We start from the raw sequence: 17,963 nt of genomic DNA, 5'->3' as shown, positions 1-17,963 counted from the left end.
TTATATATAATAATAAAAAATTATAATAATTATAGTAATATATAGTTAACTAAATAAATATAAATATATTGTAATATTAAATTTCTAAAACATCTACGCAATTAAATTTTTAAATTAAATTAAATATTTTGGAAAATATATATTTTGAATTTTATAATAATTTCTTAAATATTATTCTTAAATTGAAGAAACGTTTATTAAAATTTGAAATAATTAAGTTTATTATTTTATGCTTAAATATCTTCTCCTACACCCAAAATATAGGTATATAAAAAACATGAGATTGTGAGTATCACTATTAATTTCGGCCATAAATAAACTAGGTATATAAGAAACATGAGAAAGTGAGTATTATTATTAATTTCAAGGCCATAAATAAACTATGAAATATTTTTTATTTGCTTAATTTTCTTAGTCATTAGAAGTAATATTTCCATATATTGTGAGTTATCATTATGAGTCCCTAAGTACAATTCTAGAAGTATTTATTTCTCTATGTGTGTGATTTGTCTATAAGTCATAGATCCACCTTCTTCAAATCATAACATCTAGAAGTCGGTGATCTAATTTTTATATATGTATGTGATCAATAAATTCAGAGTGTGTGTTTGGTGTTGTGTGTAATCACTCTCTTATCTCTCTCAATTTTTTCTATTATGGTATTAGAGATGGTATTGGCTTGACTCCCTCAAGGGAGGGTCAGGAATATGTGAGAGATCATGAGTGTTATTGTTTAAGTACATATTAATATAGATGTGTAAGAGTTTATTTTTAGTGTGTGAATTTTTTTTGTGATCCTGTGTGTGTAGATTTGTTTGTTTCTTTGCAACTTCTTCAAGCATCGTCAGATCCTTTTATCATCTTGCTACCTGTAAAGTTTTGTTTATGCTTATCTCCCCAGAATCTACAAAGGAGTTAAATTCATGCTTGGATGGTTTGTCCAAATGGTGTGCACTGTCATATTATAAATCTGCAAAACCATGCACATGAATTGTACATGCTGCTTAACAGATCTAGATCTGAGATTTGGTGTGGAAGAGTTTCAAGTGACCAATGATATATGTCAAAAATGTTAAAATTGAAGGCAAATCTCAATTTTCACTTCTACAGGGAATAGATCTTTGTGTCAGATGTTTCCCTTGCAATCTTGTTCCGATCTCAAATTTTGGAGTTTGCATTTTAAACATATTGAGTTTGGTCAACTCAATATGTGAGTGTAAGTTTATTGGAATTAACCACTATAACAAATGCTTGGTGAAGACGAGAAAACTCCAAGATAAAGATCGAACCAGATGAACAAGTTTTGACCCGTGCTTGTCTTTTGTATTGTTCATATGATTGTTCCTATGATAGATCTTTAATGATTCTGGAAGCATTGATCAAAGTTGCAGTAGAACATAGAGCATATTATGGTGTAGGAGAAATGATGAATACATATTAGAGATTTGAAGTTTTTTTCGGTGGTCAAATCTATTTGTTCAACAATATAACAAGTTTACAACTGTGGCAGGAAGTTGGAATGTTGGCATTTCTCATTTTAGATCTAAACTCATAAAATATTTATTTTTGATTATGTGGGGTGTTGCAGCATTATTATGTTAAATTCTGATTATAAAAAGGGTTGGTGGTTCTTAAACTGGAAACCCCAGTGTCCGAAACATCAATTTTTGTGTTAGTATGGACAATTTCTCTGATCAACTTTTGAACACATTCAATATCCAAATTCCATCCTAGCAACTTGTGGATGGTCGAAAATAAAATATGTGACACATGGTGGTTGGTCCATAAGATGGTTCATTACTTGATGACTCTTATCGCGGAAGCCCCAACGAGGCAAGGTGTAAATATTGTAGATCTTGCAGAGTTCATCAACGATGGTGAGAGGTTGTTACATTTTAAATGGAGGTCAAGTAACAACTTGAAGATGTGTTGGTGAAAGAGGAGTTTTGCAAGATTCTAGAGTGGAAGTGAGTGCTCATGAAGAGCACTCAAACAAAAATTATCATTGTTGTTGTAATATGTCTTTTTAATGCGAGCGTATTAGAAGTAATGATTCATGTGTCGTGAGTTGTCATTGTGAGTCCCTAGGTGTCGTTATTTCCCTATGTGTGTGAGCTGTCTATGAATCATAGGTCCACCTTTTTCAGATCTTATCATCTAAAAGTCTGTGATCTAATTCTTATATATGTAACTACTTTATGTCATCAATTAATCAAGGTGTGTATTTAAAGTTGTGTCTAATCCCTCCCTTATCTCTCTCCATTTTTTCTTAGCAATTCTTCTAAGATTTGCATTTTCCATGCTTAATTTTGTTAGATTTATATTTTACATGATTAGAGGTTTATTGTACAACATATTGAAGTGTACGCACAGCGAGTAATATAAATATCAATGAACAATCTTTCTCCAGTGTTTGAGAAAAAAAATTATATATTGGGATTTTCATTGATCAGGGAACGTCTTATGCGATGGCGTATCTGAGTTATGGCAATAAACGTACTGACAGTAGTGTTAAGGCACCCATTAACCCTGAACACACATTCTTAGGCTTTAAAAATGACATATAACTAGTTATAGAAATGACACATATCTAAAAGCAGTGGAGGAAATATATATATTACATAGTGTTTCAAATCCTAAATATTGATCGAGTGCTTCACTAATAAAATCCTAAATATTGATCGACTTCTTCACTCGTAACGGGAATGAACACTGCCCATGTTATTCTATTTCTTCAATTCGCCGAAATTCTTGAGATGAGGAGACCTTCGAACTTATTGTATAAGTATTGGCCAATAATAAGAAAAGCCTCACGCTTTACCTCTCACGTCCAACTGCCAGCAATACGATTTTTTTTCTTTGATTTCTTCAGCCATGGACGATCTATGTTGTATCGCACATGGCAGCTTAATTCATCCTCAGTCACCATGAAGGCTTGCGCAGGAATAGGAGATGACACCGCAACTCGCGTTGGAGCAAAGTGAGTGTAAGAAAAGCTTTGCCCTCGGAGTTGGCTGAGTAATTTGCCATCCATTATTCATTAAATAAACGCCATCCGCCGTCGCCCTCACAGTGAAACTTGTGAGTCTCTATAAAATGAACGATAGTCCATGAAAGAAGGATCGTGATGATTTCATGTGATACTCCCTTGTTCACTAAGGAACAAGTTTATGTGGCAGATTCATCCATAGCGAAGTAGGGCGGTGATTTCTTGTCGCACTCTCTTTTTCGCTAAACAACAAATTGACGGGGTAGATCCGTCGAGTTATATTTGTCGTTTCTTCTAGAGAAGAATCATGACGTAGCTGCTACTCTCTAGATAGTGTCAACCAAGTCAACAATGGCGGTGCCACTACCACGTTCGCTGACCATTAATTCACGCGTTCCCGTAATTATAGTGACAAAGTCGGTGAACGCGTTGGAGTTATCGGGCGATTTTAACGATCAATAATGTTTTTTTCAAAGAAAGGCTGCTGTCGTTTAGTGTTGGACACGTTGGAGTTATCAGGCGATTTTAGCCACCAATAATGCTTTTCGAAGAAAAGTTGTTGTCGTTTAGTGCTGGATATCTATATATATGTGGCAATGTCATTGAGTTAATAAATTCGGTCAATTCCTTGGAGATTGGGTTTTCTCCCAAGGAAAGTTCTTCTCAGCTTGGTTTATTTTACGTTGTGCCTGCTCAATTAATTAGAATAAAAAAGTTAGTGGGAACTTTAGCTTGGTTTTTTTTACGTTGTGCCTGCTCAATTAATTAGAATAAAAAAGTTAGTGGACAATGGTTAGTAATATTATAAATATGTGTAAATATGTTACAAATTTACTATTTAATTATTATCATGGTAGATATCAGAATTAAAAAGATAACTAATAATGTTAAATGGCAGGAACTAGCTGCTGATTTTGTGTGTACGCAATTTCCTTCTTTCTTTTCTTTTTTTTTTTCAGTATGAAAAGAGCACAATTTGTATTAACTAAGTAGAAATTTACAAAAGCCAAACTGTTTTTCAAAAACATAAGCTATTGTCATTGTATATTAGGCATGTTAGTTAAAACTTGCCGTAATTTTAGGTACCACTTACTTTCAAAAAGAAAATAGCAAAGTGATAAATCTATTCTATGAATAAATTATGTATAGAGGGTTGTAAGATAAAAGCTAGATACAGAAATAACAAAATTACAACCATCAGTGGTATGCCTATTATAGGATACAGTATGATCCTCTTGGGAGAGAAAAACACCATCTACGATGGGGATAGAAATCTCACCTCGTAGAGGACACTGTTTTATGCCCAGTGGCCAGGCAGCCGATTAATCTTCAATAGAAACAAAAACGGACTTCAGTAGTGTCCAGGAGAGATCCTATAACTCTGGAAAAAGAAGGTCCTCCATGACATATGAGTTGTTCTCCCAGTTGATTTCCATATACCATTTACCAGATTCTTAGAGCAACCCTTTTTTGATAGACTGTCAGCGTGCACAATTTGAGATCTACCTATGTGCTGGATTGAGTAGCCATCTTGAAGTTGCCACAAGACCTCAATTCTCTTCATCCATCCCAATAAAGAAGGGTTGTTTATGGAAGACTTTCCTAATACATGTTCGATTATGATTTTGGAGTCTCCATATACATGTAAGACATGAATATCTAAGAAGTTGGTGAACCGCAGTAGACCCCAAAGAGCCATTGCTTCCGCTTTATTGTTGATGCCATTTCCTTCGTTCCAAAGAAGACTATGGGTTAGTTGTTCAGTTATGGAAATCCAAACCCCACAAGCACATATTCCTTTTTGTGCAGTGTCGTCAGTTTAGAAAGTTGGGCATAATTGAATCCATGGTTGCCTTTGCAACTCAACTTGAAAGATGCAAAGGGGGATGGCTAGTGCCCTTACTGCTGCATGAGCATGAGCGCTCCTAAGGAGATTGTGAGGAGTCATTGTGAGTAAGAACATAAGCGGCCATGAAGAGTCATTTTCAGTAAGAGCATAAGCAACCATCAACAACCATGAGGAATACAACATTTTCGCTCTTTGGAGACAGAGATGTTGGTGTACATGCATCTAGTTAGCCTTAATTAGCTTCAGTTCAACTCTAGTTATAGCATGTAATGTGCACTTTGGCTTTAGTTAGTGAACTCTAATTTTTACATGTGGTGTGCACTTGGATTTAGTTGGTTAACTCTAGTATTTGCATGTGGTGCATGTGCACATTAACAAAACATAAAGCACACCTAGCTTCAGTTAGCTTTAATTATCCATAGTTATTGCATGTACAACTAAGTTTAACTTAGTTGATTTATGTATTGATTCTCAAACCAATATTGAGTAATCAAATTCATTCTTGATTCCAATTTCTTGCAAGTTTGTGTAATTATTTTTCATCTAGATCCATATCCGTGCTCTAATAATTTTACATGGTATCACAACGACAAGGGCTTGGAGAAGGGGCATGAACAATTTGCAAGTTTGAAGATCAAAGAATTGGAAATTGTTTGGAGATTTGATTTGTAGTTCAAATATTGGAGAACTGCCACAATTGTTGCTACTGCTACAAGGTGAAAGAATGGAGTTCTCATCTTCATCTATTCTTACTTTGTATAACTACTTCCAATGGAAGCCAAAGATTTTGATTCACCTCAGAGGCAAAGGCTTGTATTGGATAGTTATGAATACGGAAGCTGAACCAAAATTTCACCATTGAAAAATCCAAATACTTCAACAGGATGGACGAGGCTTTTGGTCTTCTATTGTTGTCCATATCTCTAGCATTGTGTTTCCATGTGGACACATGCAACACTCTGAATGAGGTCTGGACAATATTGGAGAATTTATTTGGAAAGTAGGATGAGATGCGGGCTCATATTCTCGAAAATGAGTTAAATTCCTTAGATCCAAACAACTTTGAGAATATTCAAGATTTTTTTATGAAATTCAAATCATTGATTCTACAACTACATGATTGTGGGATTGATAAATGAAAACAAGAAGGTCAATTGGTCCTTTCTATTTTGTCTAAATAAGGCCCTGAATATGTTGTTTTTGTTTCTACCTTTCATACAGTTATACTTGCAACTAGAGATAAATGGGAAATCCCCAAACTTGATGCATTTATTGAGTCTCTCATTCATGAGCAGGATAAGCTCATCAAAATGGGTTCATTAAAATATACAAATGCACGTGCACTAGCCATGCATGAGAAAGGAAAGTCCAACTCGAAACCAAATCAACAATCCAAAGGCAAAGGAAAAGAAAGAGATTTTGATCCAAGAAAGCGAGGAAATCCAGAACCTCAAGATGATTCTTCCAGCTCCAAGAGTAAGAAGGGAAATAAAGGAAACTCCAAGTGTCCTTATTGTAATAGAGGTTATCATCCCGAATCCTCTTGTTTGCATAAGACTATTGATCTGATGACAAAGACTCTTCAACAAAATAATCTTGGTCATCACATTCCAGAAAGTGTCAACAAGAAGACGGAGGAAAAACCATCAGAAACAAGGGATAATGGTCATGCTTTGATTTCCCTTCATTCTATACTGCAAGAATCGATCATTGATTCAGGAGCTTTGCGTCATATGGCTTCGTCAGATGAATCCTTTTCTTCTTTACATGCATACTCAGGACCTCCTATTCTCATGGGGGACAATTATGGAGTTGAAGCAATTGGACAAGGAAGAGCGCAATTCAAAGATGGAATTTTTGAGAATGTTTTGCATATTCGAAGGCTTTCTGTGAATCTTCTTTTAGTGTATTAGAGGAAACACACAGGAACCGGAAGGAAAGTGGAATTTTCCCTTGAGTTCGTGAGCATTTATGATATGAAAACTAACTTGAAGATTGCATCTCACAAGGTAAATGATCAATCTCATATTTATGCATTTAATGATTTTGTTCCTCAATCATATTCTATTTTGCTACTTACACATGAAAATGAAGAAAGTAGGATTTCACACGAGAGATTTGGGCACTTGAGTTTCAGATATGTGCATCAACTTAGAAAACAAGGGATTATTAAAGGATTGTCGGCCATTGAATTTTCAAATGGTGTTTGTAATGCATGTGCTCTTGGAAAGCATCTACAAGAAAAGCTCAAGAATGGGCATGCATGGAGAGCCTATTCACCTTTAGATGTTGTACATAGTGATCTCATGGTCCACTTCTAGTACTTTCAATGAGAAAAGCAAGATATATGTTCATTAGGTCAATTTTGAGATCTAAAATGGGCCTCCTAAGGAAATTATAAAATAATAGTGAAAATAATAAAATAAGATTAGATTACATCATAAAATTTTAGAGGAAAAAAGAAAAATCTATTTTTTCAACCTGTATTTTCAACTTATCTCCCTATGAGTTTACTCGAATTTCGAGAGGAAACACTCGCTGGATGCAAAACTTGGTTCCTCATCCAAGGAGTACCCATGTTGCATACTTTCGATATAGCCTGCTACACGAAAAATGAGAAATACACGAAAAAATGTGATTGCACTCACTTTTTTTTCATGTATTTCTCATTTTTCGTGTAGCAGGGTCCATCAAAAGTATGCAACATGGGTACTCATTGGACGAGGAATTACATTTTTCATTCAACGAGTACCCGCACTCGAAATTGAGTAAAAACTTAGGGAGATAAGATGAAAATAAGAGTTGCAAAAATAATTTTATTATTTTATTATTTTTAATCTTTTTACTTTTTTGCTCCAAAAATGGTGAATCATCCCCCATGGTTGACATTGTCATCTTGAACCTTATTGGTTCTCATAAAGTTTATTTTGGCTATATATTTTTCTTAGAAGGCCTATTTTAGACCTCAAAATTCCCCTAATGGTCATTTATAGACGATTACATGAGATTCACTTGGGTATACTTCTTGAAACTCAAGTGTGAAGTTTTTCAACATCTAAATATTTTCAAAGCACATGTAGAAAATCAACTTAGAAAACACATCAAGATACTATGTACAGATAATGGGAAGGAATATGTCAACAAATATATCCAAAATATTTGTAATGAAGTAGGCATACAACTGCACCATACAAATCCATACACTTCACAACAAAATGGGGTGGTCGAGAGGAAGAATAGATCTTTGAAAGAGATGGCCAATTTCATGTTGCATGCAAGATATCTTCCATCAAAATTGTGGGTTGAAGCTATCCATTGTGCCTCATACATCTAGATATATATTCTCATAAATATGTTACTGGGAAAACATCCTTTGAGGCTTGGACTGACATGCAACCTGAAGTCATTCATTTCTGTATTTTTGGATATCGAGCATGGGCCTACATTCCTACAAAGAAGACAAAGGCTTTGGAGCCTCAAAGTAAGGCATGCATGTTTGCTGGATAGTCTGATGAAGTTAAAGGGTACAGATTGCTTAATATCAACTTTGAAGTGCTCTTTATCCAAAGGAGTGTAAAGTTTGAAGAAGATGTTTGCATGCACCACCAAATGAACCTGTTACAAATTTTACCTCACCATTAATTGATGATATGCAGATGATACCTAAAATCAGAATTCTGATCTATATGAGCCTTTTCTTGTGAAATGTGTTGGACCAATATTTGTTGAACATCGAGATCATAATTCCTCATGTAGTTTTGAATATTCTCGATCACTTTCAACACAAAAATGGCACAACATGAGTGATCTCGTAGATGATCCTACCACTATACCTCAGTTTGATCAAGCACTCTTAGTTGTGGATCCATGCATGCACATACACACTTATATGATGCATGCATATGATCCATATACTTAAGTAGAAGTAGCTGGGGGTCCTGAATGGGAAGCAGTAATGGATGAGGAATACAACTCTCTCATTGAGAACCAAACTTTGGATCTGGTTCCGCTACCTTCTAATCGTAAACTTGTGAGGTGCAATTGGGGTTACCAGACCAATAAAGAAGCTTATGGCCAAGTTAGTTGGTATAAGGCATGGTTGGTATCGAAAGGTTTTCAGCAAGTACATGGTGTTGACTATGATAAGACTTTTTCTCCAGGGGAAAAAATGGATTGCATTTGTCTAGCTCTCTCCATTGTAACAACAAGAGGATGGGATGTACATCATATGGATTTACAGAATTCCTTTCTTCACGGTGATATCAAGGAGAAAATCTACATGGAGCAGCCATATGGATACGTGAAAAATTCATCTATGGTATGCAAACTAAAGAAGTCTCTCTATGGCCTCAGGCAGGCACCTAGGGCATGGTATGAAAAAATAGATTCCTATTTGTTATTTCAAAATTTTATATGCTGCAAAATTGATTCCAATGTTTATTTTTTTGAAGAAAATTGACTCCTTGTTGATCATAGTACTCTACGTAGATGATATTTTGATAACATGTAGTTCATCTTCTACCATCGCTGAGATTAAAACTACATTGCATAAGTGGTTTTCTATGACAGTCACGGGCTTGCTAAATTTCTTCCTTTGACTAGAGATAAATTAATGTGGTTCTTGGATTACCATTTCTTAACCAAAGTATGTTAGAGATCTTTTGGTATGATTTCACAGGATTGACTGCAATCCAACAACCACACCTTTCTTATCAGGGGTAAAGCTTGAGAATGGAAAAGACACACCATCGGTTGATTGCACATTATACTGTCAGCTTGTGGGAAGTCTTCTTTATATCACTCACTCTGGTCCCAATCTCGCATATGTCATACAAGCAGTTTCCAGATACATATAGGAGCCACATGAGTTACACTAGAAAGCTGCAAAGCGTATCCTTCAATATGTCTAGGGGACAATCACCTATGGGATTCATTATGCAGAAAATTAATCTTTGGAACTCATTGGGTTCATAGATTCAGATTGGGTTGGTGAAAAAATTTATTGCAAGTCCACCTACAGTTATGTATTTAGTTTGGGATCCGACGCAATTTGTTGGTCAAGCAAGAATCAGGTTGCCATTGCTTTATCATCAGCAGAGGTCAAGTATAGAGGAGAAGTCAATGCCACTATTAAGGCCATATGGCTAGAACATTTCCTATTTGAGCTTAGTATCAGTGTCCATTGTTCAACTATCATCTGGTGTGATAATCAAAGTACGCTAAACTTTTACAGAGATACAGTGAAGTGACACCGGACCAAACATATTGAGATCCACATGCACTTCATTAGAGAACTAATTCATGATGGGATCATCGATCTTCAGTATCCTCCCAGTTCCAAGAAAACTTCTGATATCTTCACCAAGACTTTCACTGAGCAAAAGTTTCAATTTCTACGAGATTGTCTGTGGGTGAATGACACAACTACCTAGTAGTTGTATTTTCTCTACTTTTTGCATTATATTTTTAAGGGGGGTTTTCTTCCCACTAGGTTATCCATATTTCCTCTTTTCATGCATTGTATATGGGTACCTAAAATGGCCTTGTTACCAGAACTCATTCATTTTGTATGCCACTCACCTAAGTTATGATTAAGGGGTGGTGTTGGTGTACATGCACCTAGTTATCCGTAATTAACTTTAGCTCAACTCTAGTTATTCCATGTGATTTGCATTTGGCTTTAGTTAGTTAACTCAAGTGCTTACATATGGTGTGCACTTGAATTTAGTTAGTTAACTCTAGTGCTTGCATGTGGTGCATGTGCACATTAATAGAACACAAAGCACACTTAGTTTCAGTTAACTTTAATTATCCATAGTTATTTCATGTAAAACTAAGCTTAACTTAGTTGCTTTATGTATTGATTCTCAAGCCAATATTGAGTAATCAAATTCATTCGCGATTCCAATTTTCTTCTTTAATTTATTGCAAGTTTGCGCAATTATTATTCAATTAGATCTATATTTGTGCTCTAATAATTTTACAAGGGAGAATGTGGTTTTGGAGCTACTTTTCCACAAATAGTTGGTTGTAATTACTTTGCTAGAGAATACTGGTTGGAGTTACTTTGCTACAATGGAGTATGTCGTTCGCTTGCACCTTGTTGGAAATAACATTGGTATTGTCTCATGGCAATGCAAATAAAACATAGGTCATGGTAACCTCTAGTTAGACGTTAATTTTTAGATATGATTGTGTTGAGTTCGGAGTATAATTTCTACGGAGGCGTTTGGGCACCTCAGCCCACAGTGACAAAAAAACACAGTTAAAGTAATAGATGCCATTATTATTTACTTCAGAATTTCTATAACTGTTGGGTCTTATCATTGTTGTTATCCTCCTCCTCATCCTTCTTGTTAAGGAAACTTTGAAAGCATAGAAGAAGACCAAGTGACAAGATTCCAAATGAGGTAAGTAACATTTCATTATGCCAACAATTTCACCAAAATGTTTTGTACTATGGAACTCCCAGAAAACCATTTGGTGTTCAATAGAGAATTTTTTGGGTGGAACTGTTATTACTATTGGTTATTGTTTAAGATATGTTGGTGATGATTTTTTCATTGTTGTGTGAACATCTTAATATGGAAGCATATTAAACAAACTGCAAGATCCACCCATTGTAGCAGAAACAAGGACATTGATTTTTTTCTCCCAAAGGTGCCCTTCAAAATTCAAATCTTATGTCATCAACTGGGTAGTTGAGAGTGGGTGCAGGGTGTTAAATGCAACCAATAACTACAAATTAGTTAAAGAAAGTTAGATATGAAATGACAAAATCACACCTAGAGTATAAACATTAGGATTTTGTTGTCAGATAACATTCCCCCAATGGATTGGAAAATTGGTTGCAAGCTTCATTAATTGAATGATCAATCTCCCTCCATCTTTTAGACTATCCAATCAGGTAGCATTTTTGAAGTTTCCAACAAAGGATGTGGATGCCAAAAAAAGTGTTTAATTGGTGATCCATTTCTTTCTTTCGTATTAGATTAAATGTCGATAATTGGTTGGAGTGTGGCTGTGATTGGCCCCTCTGCAAAAGAAACATGTGCCCATATTAAAGTCAGTCAAGTCAACGACCGTTGAGGATAGGTGGACAGGTTGATGGTACCACCTACGTTGGTATGGAAAACCACTCACCAATATTTGAGGAGATCGTGGACATTGACAAACTCATAGATGTAACCATAGATGTTGAAACAGAACAACAAATCTGTAGGGGTCTTCCCTTACTCTCTCCTAAAAAAGGAGCTCAATTGTCAGGGACTCCCGATCAATTTTCATCGTAAGGATTAGTTTTAGGGAAAATTTTAAGAACCCCCCTAAATTTATATATATAATAAATGGGCGAATCTCCATGGTATATAGGAAAAATGGAAGGCGATTTTATCAATAATATAATATGTATATATAATTTTTTGGCGAATCTCTCACCAGGCATGGCGAATATTTTACTCAATTATAAAATCTTGTAAGATCTTGGTATTACCATGGGTCAATACCATGGGTTATTATAAACCTGGAGCTTAAAAGTCACTATTAGTAATTTATAAAAATTAATAAAATTAATAGTTGATTTTTATTTTATTTTTTATTTTAACCAAGCTAAAATGTTTAACATACATTAAATTACAACATCCATTTTTAATCTTGATCCACCCCCGAGAGGGATCAAATATTTTTAGCATACATTAAATTACAACATCCATTTTTACTCTTGATCCACCCCTGAGAGGGATCAAATATTTTTTCACTCTATGCTAGTTTGCATATCACGATATTTGATACCTCTCGGGGGTTAGTAGATCTAGAGTAAAATGGATCTATGCTGGTTTAATTCCCCCATTTAAATAGGCTACATTCCAGGTGAATACCATGTCAATACCATGTGACATTTTGGTGAATACCATGGTTCAATACGAGGTGCCATTTTGATGAATACCATGGGTCAATACAATGTGCCACTTTTATTTTTACTAAAACTAATATTAGGGTTAATAATGTTTTTTTGCATGGTATTAATAACAATCTAGTCCATGGTATTTGTCCCATAGTATTTTGTCCATAGGTTTCACCTAAATATAATGCATTTTTTGAGTGTTCGTAAATATAAGGTGACTTATGGAGTAAATATAAAAAAATGTTTTATTTGTTTACCATACCTCTCGTTTATTTATATTTTTATTAATTTACCATAACTCTTTTACAAATATGGTATTTGGCCCATAGGATTCACTTAAATAAAACCTCTTTCTTGAGCCTTCATAAATAGAATGAGGGTTATGGACTAAATATAAAAGGAGTTTTTGTTTATTTACCAGACGTCTAGTTTATTTATATTTTTGTTTATTTACCATACCTTTTGAGTAAGTATAAAAAGATGTTTTATTTATTTACCATACCTCCACTTTACTTATATTTTTATTTGTTTACACCCTTGCATGTATATAAGGTGACTTATGGAGTAAATATAAAAAATATTTTATTTATTTACCATACCTCTCATTTATTTATATGTTTATTAATTTACCATACCTCTTTTATAAATATGGTATTTGGCCCATAGGATTCACTTAAATAAAACCTATTCTTGAAAATGGGCGAATGGATTCACTTAAATAAAATCTATTCTTGAAAATGGGCGAATGGAAGGTTGTAACTCCTAATTTCAAGGGCTAAATTTACCTTTTTTACCCTCTCCCTTAAAATAAGGTGGGCTATTTGAGGTGATTTCTAAAAATGTACTATGATACAAAATATTCGCCAACTAAAAATTTAAAACCCCTTAATTTCGCCAAAGGGCGAACATTCGCCCCTAAAATTTTCTATGATTAGTTTGAGGATGCTAACAAGAAACCTGGAGCACAAGGTTACATAAGTGAGAGACAAGAAAATAGGGTTACTGAGAAAATAGGCTGGGTTCAAAAATCGTCCAAAAATAACAAGACAATTAAACTAGCAGAGTAGATATAGAACATAATGTTGGGAGCGGAAGATTATTGGGACAAAGTTGAAAGATTGAAACAAAAGGATTTGGTGGGTAGGTGGGTTTTTAGCGGCATGTCTGGGGAGAAAATAAAGCTTTGGGTAGAGAAAATATGGTTGCCAATCTTGAAATACAGACCCCAGACCAACATGATCCAAAATGGGTGGTTTTCATTTCATTTCACTCACTCTCACGACACCAATATTATCTACAAATCCACATGGGTGAAGGGTAGAGGATTTCTATCCCTACAAAGATGGAATTTTGGTTTTGACCTTGCAAAAGACAAACCATGCAGAAACATTACATGGGGCAAGCTCCCTGGCATACCCATGGAGATATGGACTAGAGAGGCGATATCCACAATAGCAAGCAAAATTAGGAACTTATACCACCCGGATGAGGGCAACCTTGGTGGGCTTGATAAGAAAAAAACATGGTTTCTGATTGAAAGAAACTTGTTAGGGGGTCTCCCAGCAGAAGTCAACTTATATTGGCGCCCTTACTCATGGAAGCAGGTTACCGACTACTCGAGAGTCCCTTTTCATTGCCTCTACTATCATACAATATGGCACCTTTTGACACAATGTATAGATTGTATCAGATGGGGAAATAGGGAGGCAGGTCATAGGAGGACTTTCAAGATCGACACATAAAACTTCACTATGAGATTGTCATTCTTTCCCCTCCTCCTCCCATCCCCAAACTCATACCTGCTCCTATGATCAATTCCCCCTCCATGCCATTAGCTCATGATTCCAGGAACTATAACTCCTTCACATCAATAGACAATAATCCCTTCAAGAACCCTCCCCTGATACCTCCCCTGGTCTCTCCCATATCCCAAGATATTCAGCCTAATCAAACTTCTCTTTGCTACAACCCCACAATCAAATCAATATCCAATGATGCACCTCCCATCTAAACGATAATTAATTCTCACAAGAGTCCTCCACAAAATTTTAGAGTTCTTAGGACCCCTCAAGAGGAAGCTTCTCTTCAATACTACAACTACCCAATTAAATTTTAAGCCCTCTCTGGTCGATCCTTCTCTCCATAGAATGAGGATTATGAGTTGGAATCTTTAGTTTAGGACTCTCAGAGCGACTTGGAACCCCTAAAAACTAAGAAATCCCTTTTTGTTGATCCAAGGTCAATGAATTGGAAAAATATCACCAAAAGGAAAGAAAGAGTTGTCAAATATAGAAACAAATTCTAACTGCACTATGCATTAGGGGAATTTTGAGGTCTAAAATGGGCCTCCTAAGAAAAATGTACAACCAAAATAAATTTTGTAAGAACCAATAGGATTCAAGATGATGATGTCAACCATGGGGAATGATTCACCATTTTTGGAGTAAAAAAGTAAAAAATATTAAAAAATAATAAAATCATAAAACTACTTTTTCAACTTGTATTTTCAACTTATCTTCCTAAGGTTTTTCTCAAATTTCGAGCGGGACTACTTGTTGGATGCAAAATTTAATTCCTCATCCAAGGAGTACACATTTTTCATACTTTCGATGGAACCTGCTACACGAAAAATGAGAAATACATGAAAAACATGATTGCAATTAGGTTTTTCATGTATTTCTCATTTTTTGTGTAGCAGGGTCCATCAAAAGTATGAAAAATGGGTACTCCTTGGCTGAGGAATCAAAATCTGCATCCAACGAATGTTGCCGCTTGAAATGTCAGTAAATCCATAGGGAGATAAGTTGAAAATACGAGTTGAAAAAAAAAGTTTTTTTTTTTTTTGTTTTCCCTCTAAAATTTGATGACGCAATCTAATCTTATTTTATTATTTCCAATATTATTTTATAATTTCCTTAGGAGGCCAATTTTAGACCTCAAAAATCCCCTAATGATTCCTTCAAATCTCTTGAATCAATTTAAAGAGCCTCAGGAGGGGAAGGCATCTTCTTCACCCAAGCCCTCATACATCATGGTTGAGCATCTTGATGTTTCCCTACCTAAGCCCTGGGTCCTTAGATAAATTTCACTAGCTTAGTCATCTCCAGAATGATTAGAATATATCTCAACATCGAGGGCCTACGTTTAATCCACAAAAGAAGATCCCTCACAAAAATCCTACAGATTCACAATCGAGATATCATCCTCTTACAAGAGACAATGCTCAGCAAGGAAAAGTCCTAGGAATTTATCTGATAATTATGCCCCAATTTCCATGGTTGCGCCACGAGTTCCTCTAATTTGTCTAGAGGTTTGGCTGCTCTATGGAATCCTAAAAATTTCCGTTTTAAGTCTTATAAATCTTTAGCGAGCATTTTGTTCTTGGGATTCTGCAAAGGAATTTCCTCTAGATTTCGGATAATCGATGTTTATGCTCCATACCAGAATATGAAGGAACATTGGATCCAAGTTGAAAATAATGTCATCTTGTACTTGGAATCCATGATACTTTAGGATATTTCAAAGGTTTGGGGTGAGCATAGTATTCCAAACTCTCTTGCAACACACATCAAGGAACTATTTTTCCAAAACTCTTTCATGGATATTAAGCGTACCATAATTAGCCTAACATGGAGAAATTATAGATGGGGATCTTATGGCTTTTTAAAAAGGCTAGATCATTTCTTTGTCAAGCAAGGATTAGCTAACCGTATCTCCAAAATGAGCTCATGGATTCTTTCTTTGCAAATATCTGAATATTTTCCTATCTTTTTGGTCTAGGAAGACATATCAAAAGAGAAGCATGCTACCTTGAAGTTTAATCACTTTTGGTTGAAAGATTCGAAATTCACCTCAATGGTCCATGACTTCTCAACAAATTATAGTTTAAGCATTGCCAATTCAACTATGGACAATCTTTATATTAAGCTGAAAAAGATAAAAGAGTCGGTTTGGAGTCAGGAATATCAACAAAAGAAATCCAATATTAGAGAAATTATACGAATTGACACCGAAAATAAAACTTTGGAAGATCCACATTCAAAATACTACTTCTTTGAAGCTTCCAAATAGAAATTAGTAGAATTAGACATACAAAAAGAAAAATAATTCTGCGTGAAGTAGAGGAATGCAAATAGAAGACTCGTCAAATGTGGATCAACAAAGGGGAAAAATATACCAGATATTTTCATACCGAGACATCCCAAAATCATTTGAGAAATTCAATCTAGAAAATCAAGAACGATGCTAGGGAAATTCTCTCTAGACAAAATGATATACATAAAGAAGCATTAAGATATTTTCAATCATCTATGGGAGTATGCTCCTTACTCTAAAAAATATATGGGTTTCATTTCCCTATACCAACAAATGGTTGAATTGGAGATTTGCTTCCTGCTAGAACATCTGGTTGATAAAGACAATATTCTCATGTCCCTTAAAGAGTTGGCCAAAGGTAAGAGTCCAGGTCTAGAAGGTTGGACCAGAGAATTATTTCTTCATTTTTAGGAAATCATGATCGATGAAGTCACAAATTTACTGGAGGAGTCTAGGAGACTTGGAAAGGTTTCTGGTGCAATGAATGCAAAATTTATTTCCTTAATCCCAAAGATATAGGAACCAACCATCTTCTCATAATTTCATCCTATTTCACTCTACAACATTATCTATAAACTTATTTCCAAAATAATTTCCATCTAGATTAAAACAATCCTTTCTAGATTCATCTCTCCAAAACAATTCAACTTCCTTGGGAAGCATGAGATTAATGTCGCAGTGGGCATTACATAAGAGTGCATTCATTCCATTAAATATCCAGACATTAATGCATGTTTGATGAGGATCGACCTATTCAAATCCTATGAGTGTGTAGACTAGGAATACTTATGGATGATTCTGTTAAAGATTGGCATTGGTTTGATCATGTTACACTAGATAGCGACTACTATATCTACCACCAATTTCATCATCATGTTTAATGGAAGTCCCCCATAATTGTTTTGAGTATTGAGAGGCCTTCAACGAGGTTACACCCTCTCCCCCCTTCTCTTCCTATTGGTTATTGACGGATTGAGTAGAAGCATATTTGCAGCGAGGTTGCAAGGAAGATTCTCTAGTTGCAAAATAAATAATAAAAAAAACATCTCTCTTTCCTATATGATATTTGTTGATGACTTCCTGGCCATCAGGGAGTTAGATATTAGAGAGTGGATTGTGTTTCATGA

Source organism: Pinus tabuliformis, chromosome 3_1, assembly GCF_031772625.1.
Source record: "Pinus tabuliformis cultivar Carrire ecotype Pingquan chromosome 3_1, CPIR1, whole genome shotgun sequence".
NCBI classification, from domain to species: Eukaryota; Viridiplantae; Streptophyta; class Pinopsida; order Pinales; family Pinaceae; genus Pinus; species Pinus tabuliformis.
The sequence above is the reverse complement of the archived record's forward strand: the minus strand, read 5'-3'. Positions refer to the sequence as shown.